Below are 15634 nucleotides of genomic sequence, written 5' to 3'. Positions count from 1 at the left end.
CTCTCGCCCTCCTTCCTCTAGAGATGGGAGTAAACCATGGGGTTGGATCTGTGCCAATAGACAACAAGTAAAACTGAGTTGAGGCACTCAAAGAGGAAAATAATATAGGAAAGTTGAGGAAGGACAACAAAAACAGAGATGAGGGCAACGGATGACAGAGAGCGAGACTGACAGGAGGAAGTTGAGGTTAAAGAACATAGGGCCATTTTAGCTTGATCTGAAAATGTGCTTAGAGGTTTCGTATGGAGGGTGTGTCGCTGTTGCAGAGCCTGTGGAGTCATGCAGAGGCCAAATCAAGTTCTGCACTGCAAAGCCTTGTGTTTCTCAAATTTTGTAACAGTGCGGAGGGCTCCATATTGACATGACTGGTTGACTGAAGTTGAGGGCGGGAGGTCCTGTATAAACACAAACTCACTTCCTTGACAACTCCCTTCACAACAGCTCTGCGCTGTTCCGTGGAGCACAATAAGTTAGAATGCACTGACTTCTGCAGAGGCCATACTGTATCACCATAAATGCTGCACGGCCAATTCAAAAGTCAGATTGACCATGCAGCGCCTTTAAATGTCTGACCTCATATAGCCCGGAAAACCCCAGTCAGGGAAACACTTTACTTTCCCTTGTAACCATGTTATTATATTATTGAAGGCATACCTTACAAAGGTTGTGGGGAGTGCACTGGTCCGGCATACAGTTGAAGTCGGAAGTTTACATACACTTAAGTTGGAGTCATTAAAACTCGTTTTTCAACCACTCCACAAATGTATTGTTAACAAACTATAGTTTTGGCAAGTCGGTTAGGACATCTACTATGTGCATGATATAAGTAATTTTTCCAAAAATTGTTTACAGACATATTATTTCAATTATAATTCACTGTATCACAATTCCAGTGGGTCAGAAGTTTACATACACTAAATTGACTGTGCCTTTAAACAGCTTGGAAAATTCCAGAAAATGATGTCATGGCGTTAGACGTTTCCGTTAATTTACATCATTTGAGTCAATTGGAGGTGAACATGTGGATGTATTTCAAGGCCTACCTTCAAACTCAGTGCCTTTTTGCTTGACATGGGAAAATCAAAAGAAATCAGCCAAGACTTCAGACAAAAAATTATAGACCACAAGTCTGGTTCATCCTTGGGAGCAATTTCCAAATGCTTGAAGGTTCATCTGTACAAACAATACTACGCAAGTATATACATCATGGGACCACACAGCCGTCATACCGCTCAGGAAGGCTGTCTCCTAGAGATGAACGTACTTACGTATTTGCGAAAAGTGCAAATCAATCCCAGAACAACAGCAAAGGACCTTGTGAAGATGTACAAAAGTATCTATATCCACAGTAAAATTAGTCCTATATTGACATAACCTGAAAGGCTGCTCAGCAAGGAAGAAGCCACTGCTCCAAAACCGCCATAAAAAAGCCAGACTATGATTTGCAACTGCACATGGGGACAAAGATTGTACTTTTTAGAGAAATGTCCTCTGGTCTGATGAAACAAAAATGGACTTGTTTGGCCATTATGATCATCATTATGTTTGGAGGAAAATGGGGGAGGCTTCCAATTGAAGAATACCATCCCAACAGTGAAGCACAGGGGTGGCAGCATCATGTTGTGGGGGTGCTTTACTGCAGGAGGGACTGGTGAACTTCACAAAATAGATGGTATCATGAGGAAGCAAAATTATGTGGATATATTGAAGCAACATCTCAAGAAATCAGTTAGGAAGTTAAAGCTTGGTCTCAAATGGGTCTTACAAATGGAGAATGACCCCACGTAAACTTCCAAAGTTGTGGCAAAATGGCTTAAGAACAACAAAGTCAAGGTAATGGAGTGGCCATCACAAAGCTCTGACCTCAATCCTATAGAACATTTGTGGGCAGAACTGAAAAAGCGTGTGCGAGCAAGGAGGCCTACAAACCTGACTCAGTTACACCAGCTCTGTCAGGAGGAACTTAATGTGGGAAGCTTGTGGAAAGCTACCCGAAACATTTGACCCAAGTTAAACAATTTAAAGGCAACACACTCAATTAGTATTTGGTTGCATGTAAACTTCTGACCCACTGGGAATGTGATGAAAGAAATAAAAGCTGAAATAAATAATTCTCTCAACTATTATTCTGACATTTCACATTCTTACAATAAAGTGGTGATCGTAAGTGACCTATGACAGGGAATTTTTACTAGGATTAAATGTCAGGAATTGTGAAAAACTGAGTTTAAATGCATTTGGCTGAGGTGTATGTAAACTTCTGACTTCAACTCAATTTCCTTATGAACTGCTGTTTAATGGAATGGGATGTCTTTGCTTCAATGTCCACTTGCTTACCATTTAGAATGCATTGACAGTACATTACTTAATCCTGAATAGTAAACTAGTATGTACATTGGAATGTAACCATGTGATTGGGAGGAGTAAATAAACTGTTCAGTGGATAAGTGGTGAAGTTGTCGCCAAGAGCGGTCATCCATGGAACAAAGCTTTAGCCTTCATTTGACTTATTGGTGTGTCTCGATGAATAACATGGGTGTGGTCCTCAACGGGGTGGGGTTGTGGATCACGAAAGTGCCTTTACATCCAACTATCTCTAGCTGCACTGTGAAAATGTCTGTGTCCAAAATAGTTTCCTGTTATAGTGCACTACTTTTGGGCGAATAGGGAACCATTTTGGACGTACAAAGTATCTGTCGATGACTTCTCCATTCTTATCATAAAGCATTGAAGTAGTGTTGTATTTGCTGTGTTTCATTTTAATATACAATGTTTGTATTTTCATTTACTGTACTATTCTGTCTACAATAATATACTATTCAGTGTTTGTGTGTCCAGCATGAACACTATCAAGGAAGTAGCGTTCTAGTGTAATTCGTATTTGTTCATGGGTTGAGTATGGTTTTGACTCTTTATATACTGTTTATGCATGGTGCTCGGTGTGTGCATTAAGAAAATGGGTTAATCATTTAATTTTGTGGCAATGGAAGCTGTTTTGTATCATTTGTGTTTTCCAAATGATAAGGTATTGTTAGACAAAAATACACCTGCACTCAAGTGTCTGTCAAAATAAATGGCAGATTGAAGTTTGTCTTATTCCATCTTGTTCTGAGGGCAGAAACTAATGGGATTGGTTATTTTATTGTTTAGAACAGGTGAAAAGGGTGTGGAATATCTCCAACCTCAGCTAATTTCGAAGTTTGGCTGGGATAGAGTCCTAACCGCATACTAGCGTGCTTAACATTTCGAGGTCATTTCCAATTAAGCAGACATCTACAGCAGTGGTTCTCAAACCTCTCTTCGGGGACCCCCAGATGTTTTACAATTTAGTTGTAGCTCTGAACTTTACACATTTATTTTGGGATCCACCCCTGTAAATGTAATTTGCCTGATGACATGCGAGTGAAGGAGAGTTTCGTTTCATAAAAGGGCATTTTCCTCCAAGTTCCCTCCTGCCTCCTCCACGCATTTTGTATAGTATATCTTTCTGTTTGTATGACATCTGTAAATAATTAGAGGGTGCTCAACCAACGTGAGTTGAGGCGCAAGCTAAAAATGTGTAAACATCATGGGAAAGGAAAAGGTGCAACGCTCGCTCAACATAAAAAAATGTGTTGTTTTATTTATCAAGTTTAAAAGATTGATGTTTCGGGCCTTCAATGGCCTTCTTCAGATGCATTTTGTATGACATTGACAGTGGTGGAAACGCACAAAATGAGGTTTGAACCATCAACCTAGTCTTCAGGAGGTTGGGATTCAACCCCTGAACCACACACTCTTTAACACCAAGCACATCTCTGTGTAGTTGAGATTGACAAAACAAAACTGTAATAATCATGCATTGAACACACAAAAACAATTTTCCATTGAGCCGATTCCCATATGCAGTGGTTAATCTTTAAGAATCTATTGCCTCATCCGTACGTCAATCTAAGTATCATAAGAAAAAATCCCCATCAAAATGTGTCAGTTGATGCCTCCAGAGTGGTGCAGCAGTCACTACAGACCCAGGTTCGATCCCAGGCTGTGGGAGACCCATGAGGTAGTGCACAATTGGCCCAGCGTCATCCTGGTTAGGGGAGGGTTTGGCCGGCCGGGACTTCCTTGTCTCATTGCGCTCTAGCGACTCCTTGTGGCAGGGCCAGCTGACTTCGGTCACCAGCTGGACAGTGTTTCCTCCAACACATTGGTGCGGCTGGCTTCCGGGTTAAGTGAACAGTGTGTCAAGAAGCAGTGTGGCTTGGCAGGGTCGTGTTTCGGAGGACACATGGCTCTCAACCTTCGACTCTCCCTAGTCCATAGGGGAGTTGCAGCAATGGGACAAGACTGTATCTACCAATTGGGGAGAAAAAGGGGTAAAAGTAAGCAAAATAAAAAATACAATCTGTCAGTTTAAACTAGAGATATACATGTAAACCTTTTGCATGGGCTGCGTCTCAATCCACCACATCCTTCTATGTCGGCCTTCCGCATCTGCGGTGGAAGGTGGCCAACCTATAGCGGTGTTTGTCAGACCATGGTACAAATTCATATTTTAATATTCAGTTCATATCATATTTACCTGTGGGCCACACCCTTAAACCATGCTTTCCACCCCTTTATTTGTATGTGTTGGGCTATAGCTGAGATTATTCTTTACAGAGTCAAGTATATTTGTCCAGGCCTCAATTGTTCCTTGACTAGCCCCATTCATTCTCGCTGTCAATAATATTCATGTTATAACTTCTAATAGTAACTGTATTCACTTGCAAATTTGGAGAGAGTGAGCCAGCATATTTTTTACGTCAGTGCTGTCTGCCAGCAGTATTCGTCTATCATTGATTGAGAGATTCAAGGAGCTATCATCTTTAGGTAACATAAAAGATGCAAAGCATTTAATATTTACGCTTTGCGTAAATGCACTTCTAAATTAATTTCCTAATTTTGTCCCAGAAACATTTAACTGCAGGGCACTCCCACATCATATGAAGGAATGTGCCTGCCTGACTTATGGGTAGTGGCGGTTCTAGCTTGTATGGCTCCCTGGGAGAACCCCCCCCCCAACACAATTTGTGTTGATTTGGCACTCGAGCATCTCCCAACACTGTCAACTAAGAGTCTAGACGAAACCAATTCACCTTGGTGGTGTGCAGACTGGTTTTATATTATTCTTAAACATTTCACACAAACCAGAAAGAAATGCAACTATGTCTGTGAAACTATATATTCACAGTTTTATGAATGAATTTTAGTTTATTTGGTAGCATTTCGTAGTGTGACTGATTGTACTAATTGCATTAGTACTGTACAAATTGTGAACAAATTTAAAATGTATAAATTGATGGTTCAGATTATGGGATGCCAAGGTCATATTTTTCCTTATTCTGTTCCAGTTAAAGGGTTGTTCAGATACAAGTAAATCTGTGGACCATACTTTTTTAATGGCTAGCTCACAATATGAGCTTTCCAAAAGTTATTTATATATTATAGAGACTAGTCCTTTCGGGAGCGCATATGATTTATTTATAAATCCCATCACTGGATGGTTCGGTAGTTGGGTTTCCCAAGGGACTCCATAGACCAACATAGCTGACCTAAGTTGTAGATTAAAAAAATATTTGCCTGGTAAAGTGTGTCTTTCAAATCTTGGAATGTTCTCAAACCATTACTGTCCATGCTATTGGCAAGGGTATGGATTCCACATTTGGACCATTGGGGCAAAAGACATCCCTCCAGATTACAAGGAGCTATTGTGAAACAGAGTATGGGCATGCTTGTGCCAAATTGAAATTGTGTGAGAAATAACATGACCAAAGCGTAATTTACATTGTTTAAGGGATATACACAATATATACACAGGTATGTGGACTGTTAAATGTATAAATTGATGGTTCAGATTATGGGATGCCAAGGTCATATTTTTCCTTATTCTGTTCCAGTTAAAGGGTTGTTCAGATACAAGTAAATCTGTGGACCATACTTTTTTAATGGCTAGCTCACAATATGAGCTTTCCAAAAGTTATTTATATATTATAGAGACTAGTCCTTTCGGGAGCGCATATGATTTATTTATAAATCCCATCACTGGATGGTTCGGTAGTTGGGTTTCCCAAGGGACTCCATAGACCAACATAGCTGACCTAAGTTGTAGATTAAAAAAATATTTGCCTGGTAAAGTGTGTCTTTCAAATCTTGGAATGTTCTCAAACCATTACTGTCCATGCTATTGGCAAGGGTATGGATTCCACATTTGGACCATTGGGGCAAAAGACATCCCTCCAGATTACAAGGAGCTATTGTGAAACAGAGTATGGGCATGCTTGTGCCAAATTGAAATTGTGTGAGAAATAACATGACCAAAGCGTAATTTACATTGTTTAAGGGATATACACAATATATACAAAAGTATGTGGACAACCCTTCAAATGAGTGGATTCGCCTATTTCAGCCACACCCGTTTCTGACAGGTGTATCAAATTGAGCACACAGCCATGCAATCTCCATAGACAAACATTGGCAGTGGAATGGCCTTAATGAAGAGCTCTGTGACTTTCAACGTGGCACTGTCATAGGATGCCACTTTTCCAACCACTCAGTTCGTCAAATTTCTTCCCTTGCTAGAGCTGCCCCGGTCAATTGTAAGTGCTGTTATTCCGAAGTGGAAACGTCTAGGAGCAACAATGGCTCAGCTGCGAAGTGATAGGTCACACAAGCTCACAGAACGGGACCGCCGAGTGCTGAAGCTCGTAGCGTTTAAAAATTCTCTGTCCTCAGTTGCAACACTCATTACCGAGTTCCAAACTGCCTCTGGAACTTCAGCACAAGAACCGTTTGTCGGTAGCTTCATGAAATGGGATTCCACAAGCCTGGGATCACCATGCACAATGCCAAGCGTCAGCTAGAATGGTTTAAAGCTCGCCGCCATTGGACTCTGGAGCAGTGGACACACTCTCTCTGGAGTGATGAATCACGCTTCACCATCTGGCAGTTCGATGGACAAATCTGGGTTTGGCGGCTGCCAGGAGAACACTACCTGCCCGAATGAATAGTGTTAACTGTAAAGTTTGGTGGAGGAGGAGTAATGGTCTGGGGCTGTTTTTCACAGTTCGGGCTCCTTAGTTCCAGTGAACAGGAATCTTAACTCTACAGCATACAATGACGTTCTAGACGATTCGGTGTTTCCAACTTTATGGCAACAGTTTGGGGAAGGTCCTTTCCTGTTCCAGCATGACAATGCCCCTGTGCACAAAGCAACGTCCATACAGAAATGGTTTGTCAAGATCGGTATGGAAGAACTTGACTGGCCTGCACAGAGCCCTGAACATCTTTGGGATGAATTGGAGCGCCCACTGTGAGCCAGGCCTAATCACCCAACATCAGTGTCCAACCTCACTAATGCTCTTGTGGCTGAATGGAAGAAAGTCCCCACAGCAATGCTCCAATATCTAGTGGAAAGCCTTCCCAGAAGAGTGGAGGATGTTATAGCAGCAAAGAGGGTACCAACTCCATATTAATGCCCATGATTTTGAAATGAGATGTACGACGAGCAGGTGTCCGCATTCTTTTGGTCATGTTGTGTATCAGTGAATACCACCTCTTCCATGGCAACAGGAGACACCATATTAATTGGACGGAAGAATCATGTTTAAACCAATTTAGGATGGGACGAAATGCTAGTGCCTGGAAATACTATTTAAAGTTTGGTACGGATAATCCTCCTATGTCTTTCCCTAATTGTTCCCGGGCTCGCTTACCTTGCCATATACATTTTGATTTTATCCAGGAAGACAAGGGAAGTATTGAACTACAGAAATTCAACTGTGGCAATATATTCATTTTGGCAATAGATATTCTGCTGGTTAAAGCAAATGGTTTTATCTAAGGAAGGAAATATATATATTCCCAAATATTTAAAATGGGAAATGATTGGGATTACATAAATAGAGATGGATTCCTCCACCAGTGTCTTGATAGGCAGTAGGGCAGATTTGGTTAGATTTATTTTATAACTTGAAATGGAACTTGAAAATTATCTTCAATGCTTTTGGGAGGGATTAGGAAACAAAAACCGGCATTGGCATTTGGATTGGAACCAGTGCTATGGTCCGATGCTATGAAAGTAGCACTCTTAGGCTACGCACATCAGAGGTGGGTTTGGCGTTGAGAAACGGAAGCATATGGAGAAAAGTACCCTCATACCTACTGTAAAATATGGTGGATCTTCGATGTTATGAGGCTATTTTGCTTCTACTGGTCCCGGGGCCGTTGTTAAGGTCAACTGCATCATGAACTTTACCAAGTACCAGGACATTTTAGCCCAAAACCTGGTTGCCTCTGCTGCAAGACAATAACCCAAAGCAAAATATATGGTAAATTGACCACAAAATCAACATTTTACAATGGACATTTTACAATGGGACATGAACCCCATTAAAAACCTGTGGTTTGAATTGAAGAGGGCAGTCAATAAGCACAGACAAAGGATATCAAGTATCTAGAAAGATTCCCAATGTGTTCTCCAATCTCATAAATTATTTTATAAAAAGGCTCCGTGTAGAGTACAGTGTATTTGTAGAAAATCAAAGGTGATGAATTATGAAAAATGAAACGGTGTGCCTTTAAGAGGTCAATGAATCCAGCCTATATGGACAGTGAGGTATTGAAAATAAGACATATCACAGGAAATATTCATATAACAGTGAAATATAACATTTACTATATTTAACCTGTGTGAAATGTCTAGCAAGTTAGCTGTGAGCGCTAGTAGCGTTTCAACCAGTAACCTCAGTCGCTCCGACACCTTGAAGTAGTTGTTTCCCTTGCTCTGCAAGAGTTGTGGCTTTTGTGGAGCGATAGGTAACGATGCTTCCTGGGTGACTATTGAAGATATGTTCAGAAGGTCCCCGTTTCTAGCCCAGTTTGGGGCAAGATGAGAGACGGAAGCAAGTCTATTTTACATATGAACAGGGGTGGTCAAAGACATGAACTCCAGTGGTTTTAGATGTACAGTACATGTCATTTGGACTGGAAGCTATTGAAAATTAGATATGTATGTGAATTAATAACCATAGCTGTAATAGGATAAATATTTGTAGAAAATCAAAGGGGAGGAATTTTGAAAATATTTAAAGTGTAACTTTTATAAGAGAGGTCATGGAACACATTGCAATTTTCTGTAGACCTGTAGCTAAAATATGGTAGATAGGAAGGTATTGAAAATGAAATGTATCACAGGATATAGTCATATAAAATCAGTGCAATGAAAATGGCAATTCCAATGGGTGTACTAAGGAGTAGGGCGGTCAGTGAGATAACATCAAGTGGTTTATGTATATGTCATTGGACTGGAAGCCATTGAAAATCAGATACGTACGTGAATTAATAAACACAGCTGTAATTTGATAACTATTTGTAGAAGATCAAAGGGGAGGCATGTTGATCAAATCAAAGGTGTACAGTCGTGGCCAAAAGTTTTGAGAATGAGAAATATTAATTTTCACAAAGTCTGCTGCCTCAGTTTGTATGATGGCAATTTGCATATACTCCAGAATGTTATGAAGAGTGATCAGATGAATTGCAATGAATTGCAAAGTCCCTCTTTGCCATGCAAATGAACTGAATCCCCCCAAAAACATTTCCACTGCATTTCAGCCCTGCCACAAAAGGACCAGCTAACATCATGTCAGCGATTCTCTCGTTAACACAGGTGTGAGTGTTGATGAGGACAAGGCTGGAGATCACTCTGTCATGCTGATTGAGTTTGAATAACAGACTGGAAGCTTCAAAAGGAGGGTGGTGCTTGGAATCATTGTTCTTCCTCTGTCAACCACGGTTACCTGCAAGGAAACACATGCCATCATCATTGCTTTGCACAAAAAGGGCTTCACAGGCAAGGATATTGCTGCCAGTAAGATTGCACCTAAATCAACCATTTATCAGATCATCAAAAACTTCAAGGAGAGCGGTACAATTGTTGTAAAGAAGACTTCAGGGCGCCCAAGAAAGTCCAGCAAGCGCCAGGACCGTCTCCTAAAGTTGATTCAGCTGCGGGATCGGGGCACCACCAGTACAGAGCTTGCCCAGGAATGGCAGCAGGCAGGTGTGAGTGCATCTGCACGCACAGTGTGGCGAAGACTTTTGGAGGATGGCCTGGTGTCAAGAAGGGCAGCAAAGAAGCCACTTCTATCCAGGAAAACATCAGGGGCAGACTGATATTCTGCAAAAGGTACAGGGATTGGACTGCTGAGGACTGGGGTAAAGTCATTTTCTCTGATGAATCCCCTTTCCAATTGTTTGGTGCATCCGGAAAAAAGCTTGTCCAGAGAAGACAAGGTGAGCGCTACCATCAGTCCTGTGTCATGCCAACGGCAAAGCATCCTGAGACCATTCATGTGTGGGGTTGCTTCTCAGACAAGGGAGTGGGCTCACTCACAATTTTGCTTAAGAACACAGCCATGAATAAAGAATGGTACCAACACATCCTCTGAGAGCAACTTCTCCAAACCATCCAGGAACAGTTTGGTGACGAACAATGCCTTTTCCAGCATGATGGAGCACCTTGCTATAAGGCAAAAGTGATAACTAAGTGCCTCGGGGAACAAAACATCGATATTTTGGGTCCATGGCCAGGAAACTCCCCGGACCTTAATCCCATTGAGAATGTGTGGTCAATCCTCAAGAGGCGGGTGGACAAACAAAAACCCACATATTCTGACAAACTCCAAGCACTGATTATGCAAGAATGGGCTGCTATCAGTCAGAAGTTAATTGACAGCATGCCAGGGTGGATTGCAGAAGTCTTGAAAAAGAAGGGTCTACACTGCAAATATTGACTCTTTGCATCAACTTCATGTAATTGTCAATAGAAGCCTTTGACACTTATGAAATGCTTGTAATTATACTTCAGTATTCCATAGTAACATCTGACAAAAATATCTAAAGATACTGAAGCAGCAAACTTTGTTGAAATTAATATGTGTCATTCTCAAAACCTTTGGCCAAGATTTTACCTTAGATATGAGGTCAACGAACCAGCCACACTTGTCTGTTGACCTGTAGCTCATATGGACAGTGAGCTATTGAAATTTAGACCTATCACAGGAAATATGCATGTAACATCAGTTAAATAAAAAATGGCAATTCTAATGGGTGTAGCTTATGGACGAGGGAGGTCAGAGACCTAACCCCAAGTGGTTTTAGATGTACAGTACCAGTCAAATGTTTGGACACAACTACTCATTCAAGGGTTTTTATTTATTTGTACTATTTTATACATTGTAGAATAGTGAAGACTATGAAAACTATGAAATAAAACATATGGAATCATGTAGTAACCAAAAACGTCTTTAACATATCAAAATATGTTATATTTGAGATTCTTCAAAGTAGCCACCCTTTGCCTTGATGACCGCTTTGTACGCTCTTGGCATTCTCTCAACCAGCTATGCCTGGAATGCTTTTCCAACCGTCTTGAAGGAGTTTATCGCATGGAATAGCCTTCATTTCTCAGAACAAGAATAGACTGAGTTTCAGAAGAAAGTTTTGTTTCTAGATATTTTGAGCCTGTAATCGAACCCACAAATGCTCATGTTCCAAATACTCAAATCATAAAGGCGGCCAGTTTTTAAAAAATCAGAACAGTTTTCAGCTGTGCTAGCATAATTGCAGAAGGGTTTTCTAATGATCAATTCGCCTTTTAAAATAATAAACTTGGATTAGGTAACAACGTGCCATTGGAACACAGGAGTGATGGTTGCTGATAATGGGCCATTTACAACATTAACAATGTCTACGCTGTATTTCTGAACAATTTGATGTTATAATGGACAAAAAGTGCTTAAACAGTAGTGTGGATATTGAACAAAAATACAGAAGCAAGAAAAAGTTTGTGAACCCTTTGGAATTACCTGGTTTCCTGCATAAATGTGTCATACAATTTGATCTGATCTTCATCGAAGTCACAACAGACAAACACAGTCTGCTTAAACTAATAACACAAACAATTATACATTTTCATGTCTTTATTGAACACACCATGTAAACAATCACAGTTCAGGTTGGAAAAAGTATGTGAACCCTTGGATTTAATAACTGGTTTACCCTCCTTTGGCAGCAATAACCTCAACCAAACATTTTCTGTAGTTGCAGATCAGACCTGCACAATGGTTAGGAGGAATTTCAGACCATTCCTAATTACAAAACTGTTTCAGTTCATCAATATTCTTGGGATGTCTGGTGTGAACCACTCTTGAGATCATTCCACAGCATCTCAATCGAGTTGAGGTCAGGACTCTGACTGGGCCACTCCAGAAGGTGTATGTTCTTCTGTTGAAGCCATTCTGTTGTTGATTTACTTCTGTGTTTTGTGTCGTTGTCCTGTTGCATCACCCAACTTCTGTTGAGCATCAATTGGCGGGCAGATAACCTTACATTCTCCTGCAAAATGTCTTGATAAAGTTGGGAATTCATTTTCCCATCAATGATAGCAAGCTCTCCAGGCCCTGAGGCAGCAAAGCAGCCCCAAACCATGATACTCCCTCCACCATACTTTACAGTTGGGATGAGGTTTTGATGTTGGTGTGCTGTGCATTTTTTTCTCCATGCCTAGTGTTGTGTTCCTCCCAAACAACTCAACTTTAGTTTAATCTGTCCACAGAATATTTTGTCAGTAACACTGTGGAACATCCATGTGCTCTTTTGCAAACTTCAGATGTGCAGCAATGTTTTTTTTTTGGACAGCAGTGGCTTCTTCCATGGTGTCCTCCCATGAACACCATTCTTGTTTAGTGTTTTACGTATCGTAGACTCGTCAGAGATATCAGCATGTTCCGGAGATATCTGTAAGTCTTTAGCTGACACTAGAATTCTTAACCTCATTGAGCATTCTGCTCTGTACTCTTGCAGTCACCTTTGCAGGATGGCCACACCTAGGGAGAGCAGCGACAGTGGTGAACGATCTCTATTTATAGACAATTTGTCTTAACGTGAACTGATGAACATCAAGACTTTTAGAAATACTTTGTAACCCTTTCCAGCTTTATGCAAGTCAACAATTCTTAATCTTAGGTCTTCTGAGATCTATTTTGTTCAAGGCATGGTTCACATCAGGCAATGCTTCTTGTGAATAGCAAACTCACATTTTGTGAGTGTTTTTTATAGGGCAGGGCAGCTCTAACCAGCATCTCATCTCGTCTCATTGATTGGACTCCAAGTTAGCTGACTCCTGACTCCAATTAGCTTTTGTAGGAGTCATTAGCCTAGGGGTTCACATACCTTTTCCAAAAAACACTGTGAATATTTAAATGTATTCAATATAGACAAGAAAAATACAATAATTTGAGTGTTATTAGTTTAAGCTCACTGTGTTTGTCTATTGTTGTGACTTAGACAAAGATCAGATCAAATAGCATGACCAATTTATACAGAAATCCAGGGAATTTCAAAGGGTTCACATACTTTTTCTTGTCACTGTATATAAACGCAACATGTAACAATTTCAAAGATTTAACTGAGTTACAGTTCATTTAAGGAAATCAGTCAATTGAAATAAATACATTAGGCCCTAACCTATGGATTTCACATGACTGGGAATACAGATATGCATCTGTTGGTTACAGATACCTTTAAAAAAAAGGTGGGGTGTGGATCAGAAACCCAGTCAGTATCTGGTGTGACCACCATTTGCCATATGCTGCACATATAGTTGATCAGGCTGTTGATTGTGGCCTGTGGAATGTTGTCCCACTCCTCTTCAATGGCTGTGTGAAGTTGCTGGATATGGTCAGGAATACGTCGATCCAGAGCATCCCAAACATGCTTAATGGGTGGCATGTCTGGTGAATATGCAGGCCTTGAAAAAACTGGGACTTTTTCAGCTTCCCGGAATTGTGTACAATTCCTTGCGACATGGGGCCATACATTATCATGCTGAAACATGAGGTAATTGTAGCGGATGAATGGCACAACAATTGACCTCAGGGTTTCGTCACGGTATCTCTGTGCATTCAAGTTGCCATCGGGAAAATGCAATTGTGTTGGTTGTCCGCAGCTTATGCCTGCCAATACCATAACCCCACCGCCACCATGGGGCACTCTGTTCACAACGTTAACATCAGCAAACCGCTCACACACGATTGCCATACACGTGGTCTGCGGTTGTGAGGCCGGTTGGACATACTGCAAAATTCTCTAAAGCGACATTGAAGTTGGTTTAAAGGAAAATAAATTAACATTCAGTTCTTTGGCAACAGCTCTGGTGGACATTCCTGCAAGTCAGTGTGCCAATTGCATGCTCCCTAAAAACATGAGACATCTGTGGCATTGTGTTGATAAAACACAGATTATAACCTATTGCTGAAAAAATGTGGGTGTTATGGATTTGCATCCGCTGCCTTATTATGGATTGAAAGTTCCCTATCTAATAGAAAACATAGGGTTTTTGTTAATGGACGCCTTTCTCATGTGTATTCAGTTGTGTGGTGTACCACAGGGCAGCTGGGTAGGGCCATTATTGTTTTTACAAAACAATGTTCCACTGACCTTGAATAAAGCCTCTGTACGCTGGTGACTCAAGAGTATACACGTCGGCTGCAAGTGTAAATTAAATAACTGAGACACTTAACATAGAGCTCCAGTCAGTTTTAGAATGGGTAACTAGCAATAGGTTGGTGCTAAATGTCTCAAACTAAAAGCATAATTTTTGGGACAAATCATTAGCTCAATGCTAAATCTTGTTTAGATATTGAATAATGTGGCTATTGAGCAAATTGAGGAGACTAAACTGCTGCATGTAACCCGAGATGGCATGCTTTCATGGTTAAAACATATAGACCCAATGGTTGCTTAAATGGGAAGAGATCTGTCCATGATAACGCGTTGCTCTGCCTTCTTGACATCTCAGTCGACCAGACAGATACTACAGGCCTTAGTTTTGTCGCACCTGGACTACTGCCCAGCTATGTGGTCATGTGCGGCAAAGAATGACATAGGTAAATTGCAGTTGGTCCAGAACAAAGCAGCATGTATCGTACTTAGATGTACATGGAGGGAAGTGTCAGTAACATGCATGTCAGTCCCTCCTGGCTCAAAGTTGAGGAGAGATGAACTGCATCACTATGGGTCTTTGTGCGAGGTATTGATGTGTTGAAGATAACGAACGGACTGTTCAAGCAGTTACATAGTTCGGACACTCATTGGTACAACACAAGACATGCAACCAGAGGTATCTTCACAGTCCCCAGGTCCAGAACAGAGGCTGGGAAACAATATTAAATAGAGCTATGACTACATGGAACTCTGTGCCAGACCAGGTAACACAAGCTAGCAATAATGACAGTTTTTTTTTATTATAAAAGAACACCTTACTGCACAAAGGGGACTGTGAAGAGACACAGACATGTTATGTCTTGTATTGTAATTTGCACTGTACTATGTGCATATATGTATATATTTCAGTCCTTGACTAACCATTATAACCACTGTTATACAGTTGAAGTCAGAAGTTTACATACACCTTAGCCAAATGCATTTGAACTAAGTTTTTCAAAATTTCCGACATTTAATCCTAGTAAAAATTCCCTGTCTTAGGTCAGTTAGGATCACCACTTTATTGTAAGAATGTGAAATGTCAGAATAATACTAGAGAGAAGGATTTATT

This window comes from Oncorhynchus kisutch, linkage group LG16, assembly GCF_002021735.2.
Source record: "Oncorhynchus kisutch isolate 150728-3 linkage group LG16, Okis_V2, whole genome shotgun sequence".
In the NCBI taxonomy this organism is placed as follows: Eukaryota; Metazoa; Chordata; class Actinopteri; order Salmoniformes; family Salmonidae; genus Oncorhynchus; species Oncorhynchus kisutch.
This window is presented reverse-complemented; position numbering follows the sequence as displayed.